The sequence below is a fragment of the Azolla caroliniana genome, unplaced genomic scaffold, assembly GCF_043228905.1.
Source record: "Azolla caroliniana isolate FFs.n. ecotype wild unplaced genomic scaffold, voAzoCaro1.0.p SCAF_2, whole genome shotgun sequence".
In the NCBI taxonomy this organism is placed as follows: domain Eukaryota; kingdom Viridiplantae; phylum Streptophyta; class Polypodiopsida; order Salviniales; family Salviniaceae; genus Azolla; species Azolla caroliniana.
Window position 1 is genome coordinate 7,576,535 of NW_028230437.1, and position 18,893 is coordinate 7,595,427.

Below are 18,893 nucleotides of genomic sequence, written 5' to 3' on the forward strand. Positions count from 1 at the left end.
ACTCGGGCGAATCTGTCTTTCCTTTCTGCTAAAGCGGCTTCGATATCTCGGTGATTCTTTCCAATTGTCCTCCTTTCGCGAGTTGTACCGTCCATATATTGATTTCTTGTTCTATCACCTGTAACTCCTTTGCGGCATCCTATATGTGTCTCTCTACGCTGAGCGGGCCTACCATAGGGCTCTCTTGTAGTGGGGGCATGTTGAGAGGTGCTTTAGTTGCTGGGCTCGATGGGAGATTCATGTTTGGTAGCATCCCCGACGTTAACCGCCCCCCGTGGTATTGAGTCGGGTTAGATGGGTTACCACCATGCATTTGGTTGGTTTGGGTGGATTCCTCCTGGCATGTGGTTCGTGTTTTGAACATCACGGTCCATGAGGATCCGGCCATGTTCTCTTGTAAAGCTTTGCGGGTTCGTCGACAGATGATCTTTCGTCGAACTTTGTGGGTTCATCAAAAGATGTGGGTTCGTCGAACTTTGATCTTTCGTCGAAGGATGTGGGTTCGTCAAAGGATGTGGGTTGGTCGAACTTTGATCTTTTGTCAAAGGATGTGGGTTCGTTGAAAGATGTGGGTTGGTCGAACCTTGATCTTTCGTCGAAGGATGTGGGTTCGTCGAACTTTGATCTTTCGTCGAAGGATGTGGATTGATTGAACTTTGATCTTTCGTCGAAGGATGTGGGTTCGTCGAAAGATGCGGGTTTGGCGAACTTTGATCTTTTGTTGAAGGATGCTTCCCTTATCGAACTCTGATCTTTCGACAAACTTTGAGTGGGAAATTTGAATTTGTTGGTGCCAATGACCGTTTCGTGTCCCATAGGATGATTGTAATCAGTGAGAATCGTGGTGATTATTCTTGCCTTGCAATGGCTAAATCTCAACAATGCTTAGCGTTAACCAGACGAATAGCTTATTAATGTCCGGGCGATTAAGGAAGGGTAAATTAAAACTAAAAAAAGAAACAGGATAATTAACTTAATTAAAATGTGAAATAGCGAGCATAAAACAGAAATGAGTGGTTTCCTTTAGATTTCTTCCCTCGTTAAGTGGGTTTCCTGTAGAGAATCGCGCAGATATTGCTCGGCCACAACTAAGTCTTGAAACACAGAAATGGGAACTAAAAGGTGAACATAGAAATGACACAGGATGTTTACGTGGAAAACCCTAATAGGCAAAAACCACGGGAGCCCACAAACTCCGAACTATCACTATGAAGAGAGGAAATACAAAGAGGAGCCATAGAGGCAACGACCTCGTGCTCACAATCTTCGCCAGGCGGTAGTTACAACATAGAGTGCTCATAGCTACTCTCACGCTCTCTCTCACTCTCTATCTGTCTCTGTACAATAGTTACAGAAATATGATTACCACAACATAAAGTGATTGCCCTAAGTCATATTTATACTTATATGAACTTAGGGCTATTTGCAAATATAGCCTCAATAGACTTACTCGAAACATATTTACAGATATGTCTCTCTTTCCGGTTCTCACCAGCTCTCTTCTTGTTCTCACCGGGTCTCCTCCGGTTTCCAGATCTCTTCCAGTTCTCACCGGGTCCTCTTCATTCATCACTGGATGTCATCCAGAGGGACCTATTTCCCAACATTGCCTACGAGTGTTTGACCACTCGAAATCGGCTTCAAGTGTCGGCCGTGTCCTCGGAAACGACACCAAATAGATGTGTAGGATCTATGTATCGATGGAGTTAACTCCTCAATGTCGTTTGTGGAGTTCGAAGCGGCGTATACCCTTTTGATGGCGAATCGGGCGGAGATGGTTGTCGGACACCTCCAAGCCTCACACTCACTTAACTATTAATAGATGATTAAGCACGATATCTCTCTCACTCTCTTAGGCTCGCTCTCATAGACAATATGATAACGAATATAGACAATAAGATTAATGAATATGTTTATTAACCCTCTTTCCTAAGAGGTGTAGCACCAACAAGGAAGAGAGATTAGTGTTCTCTAACTAAACACTTCACTAATCTCTCTTAAGCTTAAAGGTTACAAGAAGGAGGAGAAGAAGCTCTAGCTCTTAATCAATAGGGAGATCTTTACAAATGGAAGAACCCTTAAAAAGCCACCACCATGTGGTTTATATAGCATCTACATTTAGGTTATGAACCTTTCACACTTGGATGTCTCTTCGCCCTCTTTCCTCTTGTCATTCCCTCTTTGTAGGTCCTTTAGCCATACTACGTCCTTGTTGATGTGCTCTTCTTCATTACCGGCCGTGGTGTGCTCCAAGTGCTTAACAAAGCTTAAGACTGGCGTTGAACCGATTTGGTTCGAAATAATGCCTTGTGCCTCCTTTTATAGTGTTTTCAAGAGTACTCTTCTAGAATGTTCTAGAGATATCTTGAAATATACATCAATTTTCTATAGTGAAATAATAAATGAAAATAGTATTCTTCATATTACAATATATAGTCTAATGGTAAGGGCTCGACCCATGTAATATAAGGTCATGGGTTCGAATCTTGTTATATCATGACACTATCCCCCCTTTAAAACGATGAGTGTTATGAGTCGTTCTGGATTGAGGACCCGGTTTGTCTGGATATTGACGATGGAACTCTTTAAGAAGAGCATGAGCATTGGTCACATTCTCTATCGGTTCCCAGGTACGCTCGCTAGGGCTATATCTGAGCCAATCGATCAAATAGTAGAGCTTGTTGCGAATAATCTTGGAATCGAGGATGGCGGCAACCTTGTACTCAGGTCCATCTTCAAGTTCGATCGGAGGTGGAGGCGGTTTGATACGACTTGGGATAGTGTTGTCCTGATAGGCTTCTAGAAGAGAACTATAAAAAATACCGGATGTATCCGTAGTTGCGGAGGTAGATCGAGACGAAAAGCGACATCATTAATTTTTCCGATAATACGGAAAGGACACAATCGCCGATAATCCAATTTATCACATGGGCGAGTAGTCTTGATGTGTCGGCTAGATGTGTTGTCGGCTAGATGGAAGCCGATGATGATTCGCATAATCCTTGTATGTTTGTTGAGCTTGTTGTAAATGAGTAGATAAATCCACTTGTATCTTGTGTAACTAGTCCAAACGATCCTCTGCACAAGGATTTGTGGGTAACTCCAGAGTTTCGAATACACACCACCAGGGATGATAACCCGTATAAGCATAAAATGGTGTAACTTTAGTCAATGAGTGGACAGAGTTATTATACGCAAATTTGGCGAAGTGGAGAATATCCGCCCAGTCATCTTGGTGATAGCTTAGAAAACATCGAAGATAATGTTCTAACGTTTGATTTGTTCGTTCTGCTTGTAAGTCTGTTTGCGAGTGGTAGCCAGAGGAGAGGTTACAAGTGACCATGACCATTTTGAAGAGGTGATTCTAAAATTTCTTGACGAACTAGGGTCCACGGTTGCTGATGATACTATTGGGGAGGCCATGATGCCGACATACCTCATGCATGACAGTTTCAACAGTTTCTTCACTAGTGATTTCCTTAGTACATGGAAGGGAATGGGCCATCTTCATCATCGCCTAGTTGTGAAATAATGCTACCCAAGGCGAAATCCGACACATCTGCCTCAATGATGAAAGGTTTTGTCGGATCAACATGAGCTAGAATAGGAGCTGATGTGAATGCCTTCTTAAGTCTCTCAATAGGCATGTCCGCTTCTTTAGACCAAACAAACGACTACCCCTTCTTGTTAAGTTGTGTGAGAGGCAGAATAAGCTTTGAGTAATCCTGTATAAACTTGCGGTAAAATTTGGCAAAGCCTAAAAAGCATTGCACATCTCGCAACAAACGTGGAGTCTGCTACTCTATCATAGTTTTGACCTTAGCTGAATCTATAGAGATGCCTTCCGAGGAGATGACATAGCCCAGAAATTCCACCTGGTTACACTCGAAACTACATTTTTCTAGTTTTGGATAAATACCATGTTCTCGAACCCATTTTAGTACTAACAGTACATGAGAATAATGCTCTTCTTAGGCCTTCAAATAAACTAGTAGATCATCCAAATAGATGATCAAACAAAAATCCAAGAGATCTTAGAATATATCATTTGCCATGTGTTGGAAGACTCCTGGTGCATTAGTGAGACCGAATGGCATGACCGTATACTCGAAGTGCCCATATCTGGTGCGAAACGCGGTCTTCCATTCATCTCCTAGTTGGATCTGTACGAGGTTATATGCTCCTCGTAAGTGAAAGCCCTAAATTTTTGGACATGGTATAAATCAATATATTTTGATTCAATTTCCAAAACCCTTTATGCATGCAATGGTCCTTTTTGTGAAATTGCCTACTTTGCGCCTTTTTTGGATGGATTGTTCTTAAATTGCGACATATTACCTATTTCAAGTGACCCGGTGTTTTATGTAGACGCCTGCCTTGGAGCGTGCACCGCATACTCAGGTATGTTAGCAGCACTAAGGACTGGAGACTGTTACACCGACACGGTATAACTGAAAAGTTAGTCGGTTATACAGTTGCCGACTGGGCCGGTGATGTGTCGGATCGTCGGTCCACTTCCAGTTACATGTTTTCTTTTGGTAGCGCGGCTATTGCATGGCGTAGCAAAAAGCAGCCGATAGTGGCTCTATCTAGCAATGAGGTTGAGTATCGGGGCGCTACCGTCGCTATTTGTGAAGCCATATGGCTTCGGCGGCTGTTGCAAGACCTTTAGATCGAAGTACCGACTCTGATCCCGATCTATTGTGACAATGAGTAGCATACAACTGGCCAAGAACCTTGTGTTCCATGCTTGCACAAAGCACATAGGAGTGCGCTACCACTTTGTGCGCGAGCGGGTCCTGAGCAATGAAGTTGAACTCCGGTATGTTCGATCGACTTGGCAGGTTGCCAACATCTTCACGCGACAACATCTCGACATGCCGCACTTGAGTGGGAGAACCGGAACCGAAACCGAAACCGGGAGAACAAGTAGAGGCACTAGACAATCATTCGAAGAGAAGGAAACAACCGAAATAAGGGGAGATGAAGAAAAAGGGAGTCGAGTCAACTGAAGAAGTCGGCACATCCGAAAGACTCGGAACAAACAACGACGACGGTAGAGTGAAGAAGGATAGAGCCGACCGGAAGAAGAAGGCCAAGATCCGGACATGGTTTGATGTGGTAAAGATCCTGAAACTTGAGGATGAATTGGAGACAGCCAATTCGGACAAGCGCTGGAATGAATCGGAGGCACCCAGTTCAGAAGAAGTGTTCGATTTGGAGGAGCCGAATCAACTCAAGGCCAAGCGGACAAGAAGGCAGCAGAAGTCGACACCGACACGGAGGAACTAGCGGGTCGAGAAGCGCCAAAGTCACAATAACGAAGGAGCTGAGATGGGCCTTATGAGAAAACAAGCCGACCGCGAAGGTCGAGGTGCAGAGAACCGAACGGGTCGTGGGAAGCGGGACCGGATGGGACGAGGAGCGCGAGCAAAGCGAGAGGATGCCAAGTGGAGCCGGGGGAAAGGACCGGTGAACACTGACACCATGATCCGACTTCAAGTTGAGCTTGAGGGGTAGTGTTGAGTGCATAAGCTCAACTGGATTCGGATCGGTTGAAGAAGCCGTAGCCGGATCGGTATCCGAAACGGAGAACCAGATGGGTATCTGGATCGGAGAGCCAGATCGGATTGTAACCGGTAGGCCGTTAGAAGCCTCCGATCCTAGCCTAGTACGTAGGCAAATTTCTTGGAGTGTTAGTCGCTCGTATGAGCATTGAAGTACTTGTTAGTACTTCTGTACGTCCTTTTATGCACATTAAATGTACAAAGTATTATTTTTTAATTGAGTTTATGTTGTTCTGCTCTCACTGTCTCTCTCGTCGAAACTGTATGTTCCAAGCTCTCCATTAAATCTGTGTTTGTTTACTGTTGCTATCTGGTGTAGCCGGTTTCATCTAGAAGCTTCCGCACACTATTTTGTTGAGATACAAGTTCAACATTGGGTGCGTAAACCCATCCGTAAACCAATGCGTAGGCTGGGTGCGTAAACTGGGTGCACAACGAGAGGCCATAGCGGTGCGTAAACCGGGAGGCCGTTGGAAAGATATTCCGTGGAGGAATATATTTTGGGAGTTAGTGTAGAGGCTCATTGATGAGCATTGAAGTACGTATAAGTACTTCTGTCAGTCCATATGGACTTGTATAAAAGTGCTCTTTGAGCACATCCTATGTACACAGTTATTTTCTTGGAATAGAACTATTGTCTCTCCCTTCTTCTTCTCTCTCTGTTTTCTGTGTTTCACCGAACTATCATATTTCCGAACTTTGTACTTTGTGTCTTTTACACACACGCTTCTGCATGTATTCCTTTACATGGTATCAGAGCGCGAGGGTAGAGACTCCTCTGTAGCCGATAGAAAAGCAAGCAATAAAGACAAAGTCAAGTGTTTTCGATTTTGGAAAAGATATGACAACAATAAGGACAGAGGAATACGAAGCTCGTTACCGACTGAGAAGCTCGATGGGAGCAACTGCGCATCTTGGTCTTACAAGATGCACCAATACTTGCTCGGTCATGGTTACTGGAGTTATGTTGATGGAGCTAATGACACAACACGAATCGACACACAGAGATTTCCCGGCCTAGGAACAGGCGGCACGCAGAGTTCTCTACTGTTTGGCATCCTATGTCAATGATCAGCTTCTAAGCTACATTCGGGATGCGAAGACGCCAAAGGATGCTTGGGGAAATCTGAAAAAGATTTTCGCCGCGAGCACCACAACCACAAAGCTCCAACTTAGGCAAGAGTTGAGCAATGTTCGACAATGAGATATGTCGATGGCTAACTACACCTCCAAGATTAAGGACATAGGGAGAGCAAGTGTTGTCGAAGAAACGTATCGATTTAGAGAAAACCGCATCCGGATCGGGGCAGGCCGAACAAGGAAATCAACAGTGATCGCACTACATCGAGGGCTCCAAACGAGCCGAAAATGGATCGGGCCCAGCCTTCATAATGAAGCACAAGGCCAATTCGATGGCGGGGAACACCTCGAAACCGAACAAGGTGTGGTATGTTGACTCTTGTTGAGAGACTAGCTCAACATCGGCCGGATCGGCTGAGCAAGCCGAGGACCGGATCGGTTGGGACCGATCGGTTAAGACGGACCGGTGCGTAAAACGGATGCGTAAACCGGTGCGTAACGAGAGGCCGTATCGGTGCGTAAACCGAAAGGCCGTTAGAGAGATATTCCTCGTAAAGGAATAATTTTGGGAGTGAGTGTCGATGCTCACTTATGAGCAGTCAAGTACTGTCAGTACTTGTGTCAACCCGATTGTTAGGGCTTGTATAAAAGTGCTCACTGAGCACATCCTATGTATAGATCGAGTATTATTCTTGAATTAGGTTCTTGTGTTTACTCTCTCTCTATCTCTCCCATGCGTACTGTGCAAACCTAAGCTTTCCATTAAACTTGTGTTTTCTATTGTTTGGTTTCCTATATTGCTTCCGCATGCCATTCTTTTCATGGTATCAGAGCAGTAAGAAGCAGCCAACAGTTGCACTATCGAGCACCGAAGTTGAGTACCAAGGAGCGGTTGTCACGACATGCGAAGCCATATGGTTGAAGCGGCTACTTAAGGACCTGCAAGAGGAGGTGTCTAATCCGACGACGATCTACTTCGACAACCTCAACAGCATCCAGCTCACGAAGAACCCCGTTTTCCACGCACGGACTAAGCACATTGAGGTGCACTACCATTTCGTTCGTGACCGTGTTCTCTCCAGTGAAGTCGAACTTCAATATGTTCCGACGGATCAGCAGACCGCCGACATCTTCACCAAGCCTCTTGGACTGGACAAGTTGCGGCAATTCTCGGGTGCGCTTGGGTTGCGTCACCCCCACGTGCCGATCTTGAGGGGGAGAGAAGACCGCGACGCTGAGTCGGATGACGAATTCGACTTCGAATCGGCTGAAGAAGCCGAGGGCAGATCCGCGGAAGAGTCCAAAAGTGAACATAAGGGGAGCAACCGAAAGAAAGAGCCGGAGCCAACCAAGCATGGGGGAGATGATGCCATCAAGGGCGAGAAGACTGAAGACGAGTTGGAGACAACCAACTCGGATGAGAGCGAAAACCAATCGGAGGTAGTCGAGTCGGTTTAGATGTTTGATTCAGATACACTGAATCAACCGAGGGCCAAGCGGAAAAGAAGGCAGCAGGAGAAGCGCCAACACCGCGACAGCAAGGAAGCTGTGAAGGGCTGTGGGAGCAGACAAGCCAACTGGAAGGGTCGAAGCGCACGGAGTCGAACAGGCCGAGGAGCGCGAGCGAGGCGTGGAGCCAGGAGGAACCGGAACGGTGATCCGGAAGATCCGGAAGAGCCTCAAGTTGAAGATCCGGAAGATCCCCCTCAAGCTCTTCCGGAAGATTTCGAAGATCTTGAGGGGGAGTGTTGAGACATCGACTGGATCGGCTGAGCAAGCCGAGGACTGCAACGGTTGGAACCGATCGGTTAGGCCGGACCGGTGCGTAAAACGGATGCGTAAACCGGTACGCAAACCGGTGCGTAATGAGAGGCCGTATCGATGCGTAAACCGAAAGGCCGTTAGAGAGATATTCCCCGTAAAGGAATAATTTTGGGAATGAGTGTCGATGCTCACTTATGAGCAGTCAAGTAATGTCAGTACTTGTGTCAGCCTGATTGTCAGGGCTTGTATAAAAGTGCTCACTGAGCATGTTGTCCGCCGGAATAGTAACCGACGGACAAGAGCATAGGAATAAGAAATAATATAAGATCATAACGCATGTAACGGTTCACGCAGGAAGCGTGAACGGCTAAATAGACCCTGCGTATATAAAGGGAAAAAAACCTCTGATAAAGGGAGGGTGTATTTTGGAATGTAAAGAAGCGTATCGTAATATAATTCTATCTTCTCTGAAAACCTATGTATAGCTACGGCTAATCTACTGTGTGTCTGGAACCTCTGAGAGCGTAAAAACGTGAGTGTAACCACTGTTAAGGAGTCGGTTGTTACCATCTCCCTTATACGCTGCTAGGTTACGGGAAACATTCCCCTACGTATTACGCATAGACGCCACCATTCGTTGTTTCACAATCACTTGCAGGTCTAGGTTGAAGGACTGACCGCAGACTGTGTTCCTAATCAGTAACACTTTTGGCATGCCTGGTGATCTGTGTCTTCTCACAGACGAACAATGACAAATGGATGTTTAGCCGCAGACGCCCCAGAGAACCAACACAACAAGACCGGCCAATCACAAGGTCCATCACACGCCAGGTAGAGGAACGCGCACGGCAAAAGCCTCGCCTCAGCGACCTCAGTACTACCTGTCGTGATTACAAAGGTGATTCTTCGCTCTCCAAATACCTCGACGACACGCGGGGAGCACGCTCACCACAGCCACACTGTGGTCTTTCTCAACCCGCTGTAGCCCCCTGCATGGCCTTTGCCTATCCCCGCTTTAACGGTGAAACCGACGCTGCAACCCATATTCGCATGTTCCTCAATGTCTGGAATGCGAACCACATGGCGCAGAGCCTTTCGGAGGCGGTAGCGCACCAGTCGAAAATGACGGAGTTCGGATTAACATTGGATGGGCGAGCGGCATTTTGGCATTCACAGATGGATTTACCAGCAATCACAACCTTCGATCAGATGCGGTCCGCTTTCTTGCGGTTCTTCCATCGGAGGGTTCCACAACGCGAAATACTCAGACAGTTCTACACGATCAAGCAACTGCCGACCGAGACGATCACAAACTGCGAAAACTAGAACGGAGCCCCGTGGAGGACGAGGCTCGAGAGACATTTCTGGCAGCATTACACTGACCCATACGGGCAACGCTCAACAACAATAGTGTGAAAGGGGAAATGATGGATATGGTCATTGAACAAGCGTTACAGCTTGAGTTGGACGAGGAGGAGGAAAGGTTTGCTATGTCCTCCTTACGACAAGCGTTACCTCAGGATGAGGAACACCAGTTTCGTCAAGCAATCCAGTGCACGATTTGCTTGAACTCGGGGCATTCCGCAGTGGAGTGCAACATGCGAATCCACGGCCCAATCTGCCACTCGAAGGCTCACACAATCGACCAATGCGAATACAATATGTTGAACAGAGCTGCTCCCACAGTACGCAGCATGGACACACAACGTCCCCCACGCCGTACTGAACAAAGGAGGCAAGAAGACTGACCACGGTATGTGGATCACAACCCACGTGATGACTGGAACCACCGGAATCGCCGAAATCCCAACGAGTCCGAGGAAGACGAACCAGAGGATGAGGAGTATCGTGGACCTCTAAGTTATGCTAAAGGGGGCCGGCGCTATGAGAATCATCGGCCGACAAACAAACGTGGCGGCTTCAATGGTTATCGTGGGAAGCCGCGACAATATCGAGGTCACCGGCGTTACGACGAAAGCTTGGGGGATGAGCGACACCAAGAACCATGCCGGGACCAACAACAACCACCGCGTGCGTTCCGACAAACAAGGTCGGACCGTGAGGAGCAAGTTGCACCAGGGGATCAGCACACACCACCAGGAGCCGAGAAGATATAAATATGTTGGCTGGGCTGGAGGATGCAGAATTAGAGGCATACCTAGATGAGCACCCTCAGATCATTCCGTTGTTCGAAATCGATGTCATCGCAACCACGACAGAATATGCCCAGGCCACTATTCTCCACGACGAGGATTACAAACCAAACCTAGAGTCCATATTTGAACTCAGCAGAGCACGGGTGGCATTCGAAAGGGAAATGGAAATTTCACGACGAGTCACCGCCTCCGCCCTGGAAGAAGTAAATGTGGGTACGGAGTTGAAACCCTGTTTCCTCTCCATCGCAAAGGAATTAAGGCCGAACCAGAGAAACACGATGGTCACACTACTCAAGAAATATAAAGACGTGTTCTCCTGGGCTCACGAGGACATGAAGGGGTTAGATCCTAAGTTCTATCAACATAAGATCAATTTAGCAACCGACGCAAAACCCGTCCAGTAGCACTGCTACCGCATTAACCCAAACTACGCGACCCGCGTAAAAGAAGAAATTGACAAACTCCTAAAGGCAAGGTTCATACGGCCAGTTAAACAAGCCACATGGTTAAGTCTAATAGTGGTCATTCCAAAGAAAAACGGCAAAATACGGGTATGTGTGGATTACCGAAAATTAAACGTCGTAACCATTACAGACGCATTCCCTTTACCATTCACCGATAGTGTATTGGACGTCGTCGCAGGACATGAGATGTACAGTTTTTTAGATGGCTTCAGTGGGTATAACTAGGTACGCATCCATCCCGAGGACCAAGAGAAGACGACATTTGTCACGGACTAGGGAATCTATGTGGTAGTCGTCATGATGTTCGGGCTAAAGACGGCGCCGGCAACATTTCAACGGACAATTACGGATATCTTTGGGGAATACGTTCCGGCGTTCATGCAAGTCTTTTTAGACGACTTTGCGGTATATGGGAGAACAATAGACCATTTTATGCACCTGCAACTGTGCCTGGAATGTTGTCGCACCGCACGCTTAAGCTTGAATCCTACGAAATGTGCTTTCGGCGTGACCAACGGTACCCTCCTAGGCCATATAGTCAGCAAAGAGGGAATAGCGGTCGATCCGAACAAGATCTCCACGATTACGCAAGCCAAAACTCCAACAAACGCGAAATCACTCAGCCGGTTTTTAGGACAAATACGGTGGCATAGTCGGATGATACGATATTTGGCGGACTTTGCCATGCCGTTACATGCTGCCATGCATCAGACTCCCTTCCAATGGACCGCAACGGAGGACAAGGCCTATGAGGCACTTAAGATAATGCTCACACAGGCCCCCATCATACAACCACCAGTTTGGGCGAAGCCATTCCACGTGTTTGTCGACGCCTCAGACATAGCAATAGGAAGTGCGCTAATGCAGCTCACCGAACCAAACTAGTACCGGCCAGTGTACTATGCTAGTCGCAAATTATCAACAACAGAGCGGGAGGCGCTAGGGATGATCTATAGCATCAATAAATTTCGGCATTATTTACTAGGGAGGAAATTTACGTTCCACGTGGATCATTTGGCGCTGCTGTATTTGGTGGAGAAACAAGCCCTGACGGGGAAATTGGCGTGATGGATGTTGCTTCAAGAATTTGATTTTGTAATTCAGCACCGATCAGGGACGCAACACGCAGTGGCAGATTTTTTGAGCAGACTCGAGAATGGAGAAACAGTACAGAAGGACGACGACGATTTTCCGGACGCCGACATCTTGCGGGTAGCAGCATTGGCAGAAAGAATGGAATCGACCTTTCCGGACCGGTGGCTTATGGAAATGACATACTTTTTGACTACGGGACTACCTCCACCACAATTACGCACGGACGAGAAGAAACGGTTAGCCGTCCGAAGCCGTAACTTCTGCCTCGTAGAAGGAGTTTTATATCACAAAGGAAGTGACGGCATTTGGCAATGTGGGGTACGTCGGGATGAGAAAGAAGCAGTTTTACGGGAGGCGCACTGCAACACGGCAAGCGACCATTACGCGGGCGATGTTACAGCCCAGAAAATATGGTAGGTGGGCCTATAGTGGCTGACAACGCAGAAGGACGCATCCGAGTATTGCAGAAAGTGTGATTTGTGTCAACGGATGGGCCAACCCACGGAGGGCGCAAGGATGCCACACCAGCCCGTATTACCACTAGACCCCTTCCAAAAGTGGGGATTGGATTTTGTGGGTACCTTCACACCGGCGGCAGCCCGTACGGGCAATAAATACATATTGGTAGCCACGGATTATTGCACCTATGTACAGATCGAGTATTATTCTTGAATTAGGTTCTTGTGTTAACTCTCTCTCTATCTCTCACGTGCGTACTGTGCAAACCTAAGCTTTCCATTAAACCTGCGTTTTCTGTTGTTTGGTTTCCTATATTGCTTCCGCGTGCCATTCTTTTCAACTCCCGAGCGTCAAATCATATGACGAGTCACAACGAATGGTTCTCGTACTTGGAGAAACCGGAAAAACTGGGAGTGGTCGAAATTGGAGACAACAATTTGCATACCATCGAACATGTCGAAGAAGTTCCCCTCAGCCACGTCGGGGAGAAAGGGAAACTCATGAACGTGATACATGTCCCAACAATAACCAAGATCCTGGTGTCGGTCGGACAGATCGTCGACCAGGGGATGCAATTTCGATTCACGCATCTTGGTTGCTACATCGAAGAGGAAGGCAAGATAATTGTGCAAGGGCGCCGTGAAGGGAGGATGTTTATCCTCGAGACCAACGATGTAGGCACCGCTATGTTCATGAATCGGATATCAACCTGTGGCACAAGTGGTTCGGCCACATAAATTTCCTGAAGCTTCGAGAAATGCAGATGAAAAACATTGTTTTCGGCTTGCTGAAATTCAATGGCCGAAAGGGCCAAGTCTGCGAAGCCTACCGGTTGGGAAAGCATCACTGACTTCCATTCCCCAATGAACGTAACCGGAGTCGAAATCCATTCGATGTGATCCATTCAGTGTGATCCATTCGGATATATGGGGACTAGCACAGAACGTGAGTCTCGGTGGAAGCCGATATTTCGTGACTTTCATCGATGACTTCTCTCGGCACACTTGGGCGTGCTTGATCGCGAAAAAGAGCATGAAGGTAAAGAACCTTGTGGAAAGGGAAACCAGACAAAAGATCAAGTGCCTAAGGTCCGATGGTGGGAATGAGTACTTCTCCAACCAGTTCTCAAATTATCTGTAGGACGAAGGAATTCGGCATGAATTCTCCTGCAAATACACGCCACAGTAGAATGGCTGAGCAAAAACATCGGACGATTGAAGAGGCAACCAGGGCAATGCTCAAAGAGAAGTATATGCCAAAATTTTATTGGGTTGAAGTCGTAAGGATAGTTGTTTACCTACAGAATCAGATTTGTGCTAATGGAGGAGTGTCGCCACATGAATTGTGCTTCAAGAAGAAGCCGAACTTAGAACACTGGAGGGTTTTCGGTAGCATCGTGTATGTGCATGTGCCGAAGGATAAACGGAGGAAGCTGGACGATAAAGCCATGAAGTGTATCTTGGTTGGAAACTCGGTTGAACAGAAGGGTTATAAGTGTTATAACCCCCGAACCAAACAAGCTCGCACAAGTCGTGATGTTGTGTTCGACAAGTCTGCGTCATGGTACTTGCCTTTGCCTCCAACCACTGACGACTCCATTCCGATCACTGACGAAGAGGTCAATGAGGCTGAAATGCCTTGGGAGGAAGGAGATATCAAAGCTCCTGAAGAGAGTCCGATCTCATTTAGGCTAACTGGGCCGAATGAGCGATTGAGTCGGCATAACCAGTCAGATGCAGAGCCGGCGAGTAGTGGTGACTCGGCCGTGCATTCCTGCGCAAGAAGCCGAGGAGACAGCTTACGCGCGAAGAGAAGGCAAAGAAGAAGATGCCGGAGTACGACACTGATAAGGCGAGTCGGATCGAAGCGAATCTAACTCTGAGAAAAATGAAGACATACCTCCGGAAACGAAGTCCGCGTCGGCCAAGAGGGCCTCAAAATCGGCTAATGAGCAATTACGTCGATATACCCGCTAGAAGAACCTCGTAGTGTGCTTTGGATACAACGAGTACATGGCGCATCATTATGCGTACATGATGCGAGTGGCAAAAGTGTGTGAGCCGCCAAAGCTGCGAAGGATGCGAACTGGCGTGCCGCGATGAAGGAAGAGATGTGCGTGTTATCAGACAATTAGACTTGGGACCTGGTTGACGCACCTAAAGGTGTGAAGCCGATCGGATGCAAATGGGTGTACAAGATGAAGTACAACACCGATGGCTAAGTCAACCGATATACAAGGCCCGGTTAGTGACGAAAGGCTACACGCAAAAGAACGACATCGATTACGACGAGACCTTTTGCCCACGAAAGAAGCCCCTCTACGGACTAAAGCAAGCCTCGCACGCATGGAACGCGAAGATCACACAACGTCTACATCGTATGGGGTTTACGACGTCCAAATCGAAATCTTCATTGTTCGTTCGGCAAGGTCAATATGGACTGGTTAGTCTTTTACTTTATGTTGATGATCTAGTTATCGCCGGTGCTGACCTAGATGAAATTGGCCGCGTAAAGTCTTCGCTTGCGGCATCATTCAACATCAAGGATCTAGGGGACCTTCACTACTTCCTAGGGATCGAAGTGATCCACACCCCCGAAGCCATACTGATCAGCCAACGTCACTACGTGTTGAATATTCTCTTCAAGTTCGGGATGGCAGATTGTAAGCCCATCTCGATCGCTCTGGACAAAAATGCAAAGCTTCGCCGATATTCAGGAAAGGCGTGCGACCCGACACGGTTCCGACAGATCGTCAGAAGCCTAATCTATTTGACGATCACTCAGCTAGATCTTAGTTATCCGGTCAGCTTGATCAGTCAAAATTTATGTCGCAGCCCACGTCCAAACATTTTCAGTGCACGAAGAGAATATTGTGATATGTCAGCGACACTAAGGACATGGCGTTGCTATATCAAGCAGGAGTAGCGGAACAGTTAGTTGGTTACACGGATGTTGATTGGGCCGGAAATGCCAGCGATCGCAGATCAACATCAGGATACACATTCTCATTGGGAAGTGTGGCGATCGCGTGGAGCAATAAGAAGTAGCCAACAGTGTCACTGTCGAGCACGGAGGCCGAGTACCGAGGGGTGGTTGTCGCTACGTGCGAAGTCATTTGGCTCAGAAGGCTACTCAAGGATCTGCATTAGGAGGTGTCTGCTCCGACGACGATCTACTATGACAACCTCATCAGCATCCAACTTGCAAAAAACCTCGTATTCCACGCCCTGACCAAGCACATTGAGGTGCACTACCATTTTTTCCACGAGCGTGTCCTCCCTGGTGATGTTGAACTAGTGTATGTTCCGACAAGTCGACAGACTGCCGATATTCTCACCAAGCCTCTTGGTCTCGACAAGTTGCGGCAATTCTTAGGTGCGCTTGGGTTGCGCCACCTCAACGTGCTGAACTTGATGGGGAGACAAGAACAATAGTGTGAGAGGAGCGGAAGTGACCGCGATTCCGAGTCAGATGAGAATTCGATTTCGGGTGGGTTGTAGAAGCCGAAGGAGAAGAAAGGGGCGACAACCACCCTCAAGTGGAGCTTGAGGGGGAGTGTTAAGATACAAGCTCAACATTGGGTGCGTAAACCAGTCCGTAAACTAGTGCGTAGGTTGGGCGCGTAAACCGGGTGCGCAACGAGAGGTCGTAATAGTGTGTAAACCGAGAGGCCGTTGGAAAGATATTCCGTGGAGGAATATATTTTGGGAGTTAGTGTAGGGGCTCCTTTACGAGCATTGAAGTATGTGTCAGTACTTCTGTTAGTCCGTATGGACTTGTATAAAAGTGCTCTTTGAGCACATCCTATGTACAAAGTGTTATTTTCTTGGAATAGAACTGTTGTCTCTCCCTCTTCTTCTTCTCTCTGTGTTTTCTATGTTTCACTGAACTGTCATATTTCCGAACTGTGTACTCGGTGTCTTTTATGCACACGCTTCCGCACATATTCCTTTACATATTTTTACATGTTATATGTGAACTTGTATATGGTTTAGTATTGCATAGTCTAACATATAGTACATTCCAGAATATTCTAGTCTTTAGTACATTCTAAACATATTCTATGGTATATTTTGGATAGGTATATTCTAGAGATATTTCTCGGGTATATTCTAGAGATATTCAATCTCGGAACTTGTATAAATATGTGTATTCACCTAGATTACAATCAAGGTGAACAACACTAGTTACGGAATCTTTCAATTCATCAACTCATCCATTCGAATTTTGTCTAGTCTATTGTGCATACAATCCATCCGTGGCACCAACACAAACAAGAGCCCACGGAGAGAAGGAAAACCGCGGTATTATATGATCGAGCGAAGACCGAAGAGCCAAGGAAGATGAGGGATTGGGACATACCTCCAAGCCCTCGAGTGGAAGGAACACTAAAGAATAACCCAACATGATTGAGGTTGCTTCAAGTGTGGAGATCTACACTTAGGGAGGGAATGCCCTGAGCAAGAAGGGGGTTTGAAGAAGAAGATGAGGAGGATTGGGACTCCCAAGTTTGAGTCAAGGCAATGGTGGTGAACTTTTCCCCAATCAAGGCAAAAGAAGCAAGTTCCGAATGGGAGGAGGCACCACGGGCACCACAAGAGACCGAACAAGAGTTGAGAATCGATTGTGTTCCAACTAAGATGGATGATTGTGGGTCAAAGGAGGAAGGATGAACTCAAAAGGCCTTATAGTGGGAGGCCGAGATGAAGGTGAACACACAAGATGAAGAGATGCAAGGGATCACTTGGAGGACCGTGAAGTTAAGGATCAAGGAAGGAATGCTCAACCAAGATGGAGAGCAAGTGGAAGAGACGAAGGGAAAGCCTTGCAAAGACAAAGGAAAAATGATTGAGAGTGACTCTAAGGAGCCAAGGCGGAGACCCAAGCTACATAAGATCTTGGGAAAATTTTGTGAGCTTGATCATTCAGTCAAACTCTAGGGCTCCGGGTTGGATATGGTGCCCTTGTTCTATCCCAAAACTAATTGGGACTCACTAGGGAGCTTATTCCTAGTCCTAAAAGGGGTGGTTCCTTGTGTTGGGACAACCCAATCCCAATGGGTAGTCCCAAGGGACTAACCAACATTTAGTCCCAATGGCTAGCCACCCCATGACTAGTCCCAACGACCATCTCTTGGCCTTTATAACAAGGATCATTTCCTCATTCTTCTCATTCTTGATCTCTTGATTCTACTTGTAGCTCTTGGACCATGAAGCTCTCGTCCCGACATGTCGCAACTCCAACTTCTGGATTTTGTCCCAAAATTGGGAATGTTTTAAGCATTGCCTTGTTCCTATAATATAAATCATCTTTTGTATCCCAATTTGTTTCCTATCCACGTTTTGTGTGCATTTTAGGACCCTCAAAAAATAGGGGTGCAATAATGTAGATAATGTTGATGAAGCTCTTGAACAATCTCATTAGCATTCCTAAAATGGCTAATCTGTTTCCAAGTGATTTTTCACTATTGATATCCCTTCAAAAGACCAAATAAGAATGTTATTACTAAATGCGCTTCTAATCCTTCGTATTTAGGTTAGCTAATGGGGATTCTGAATTCATAGAATGAGAGCACATGGAAGATCCATCTTGGATTCGAAAGTGTGGGTGAATTTCTAGGGAGAACACAACAAGGAAAATACATTGGAAGATTTGAATGGGTTTGATTTATTGTATTTGAGTTTTATGCACGAAAGGGTTGTCTTGATGTTACATTGACCGAGAAATACCTTAAAGGTCACTAAGTTCAAAGTTCATTTGTTTGAATCACCATGAACCCTCCAAATCTGAATTGAAAAGAAGATAGTCTAGACTTGGAAAGAAAGTCTCGTATTACAAAGTTGCAACGCTTAATGACAAAGTGCTTACGATTTTGTTGCTACTATGGGTGCCGTTATGATAAATATTTCTTTCTAGATCACACACTCACTCACTCTATCTTGTTGTTTTGTTTGTAGATTTATTATGTTTGTTTTAATTTTGTTATTTATGTAGTTTTTCGTACACAGAAGTGACATGGCAATTAATCTCAAACAAATGAGATTAGTGCAAGAATTTGATGTTGTCATCCAACAATTGTTAATAGAGATAAAATTGGATGTAGAGATGCAAGTGATCATGCTCATATTTACATTACCTTAGTCATGGGATAAATTCTTCAAAGCATTTAGCAAGGAGATTTGCTATAGGTACATGGCAAATGCACAATGTTTGTGAGGGAAGTGATGTTGTCAAATCCACAATCAAAGCAAGTATCAACTAAAGAATGTAAAGTGTTACAATTGGCACAGGATTGTCATTTCTAAACA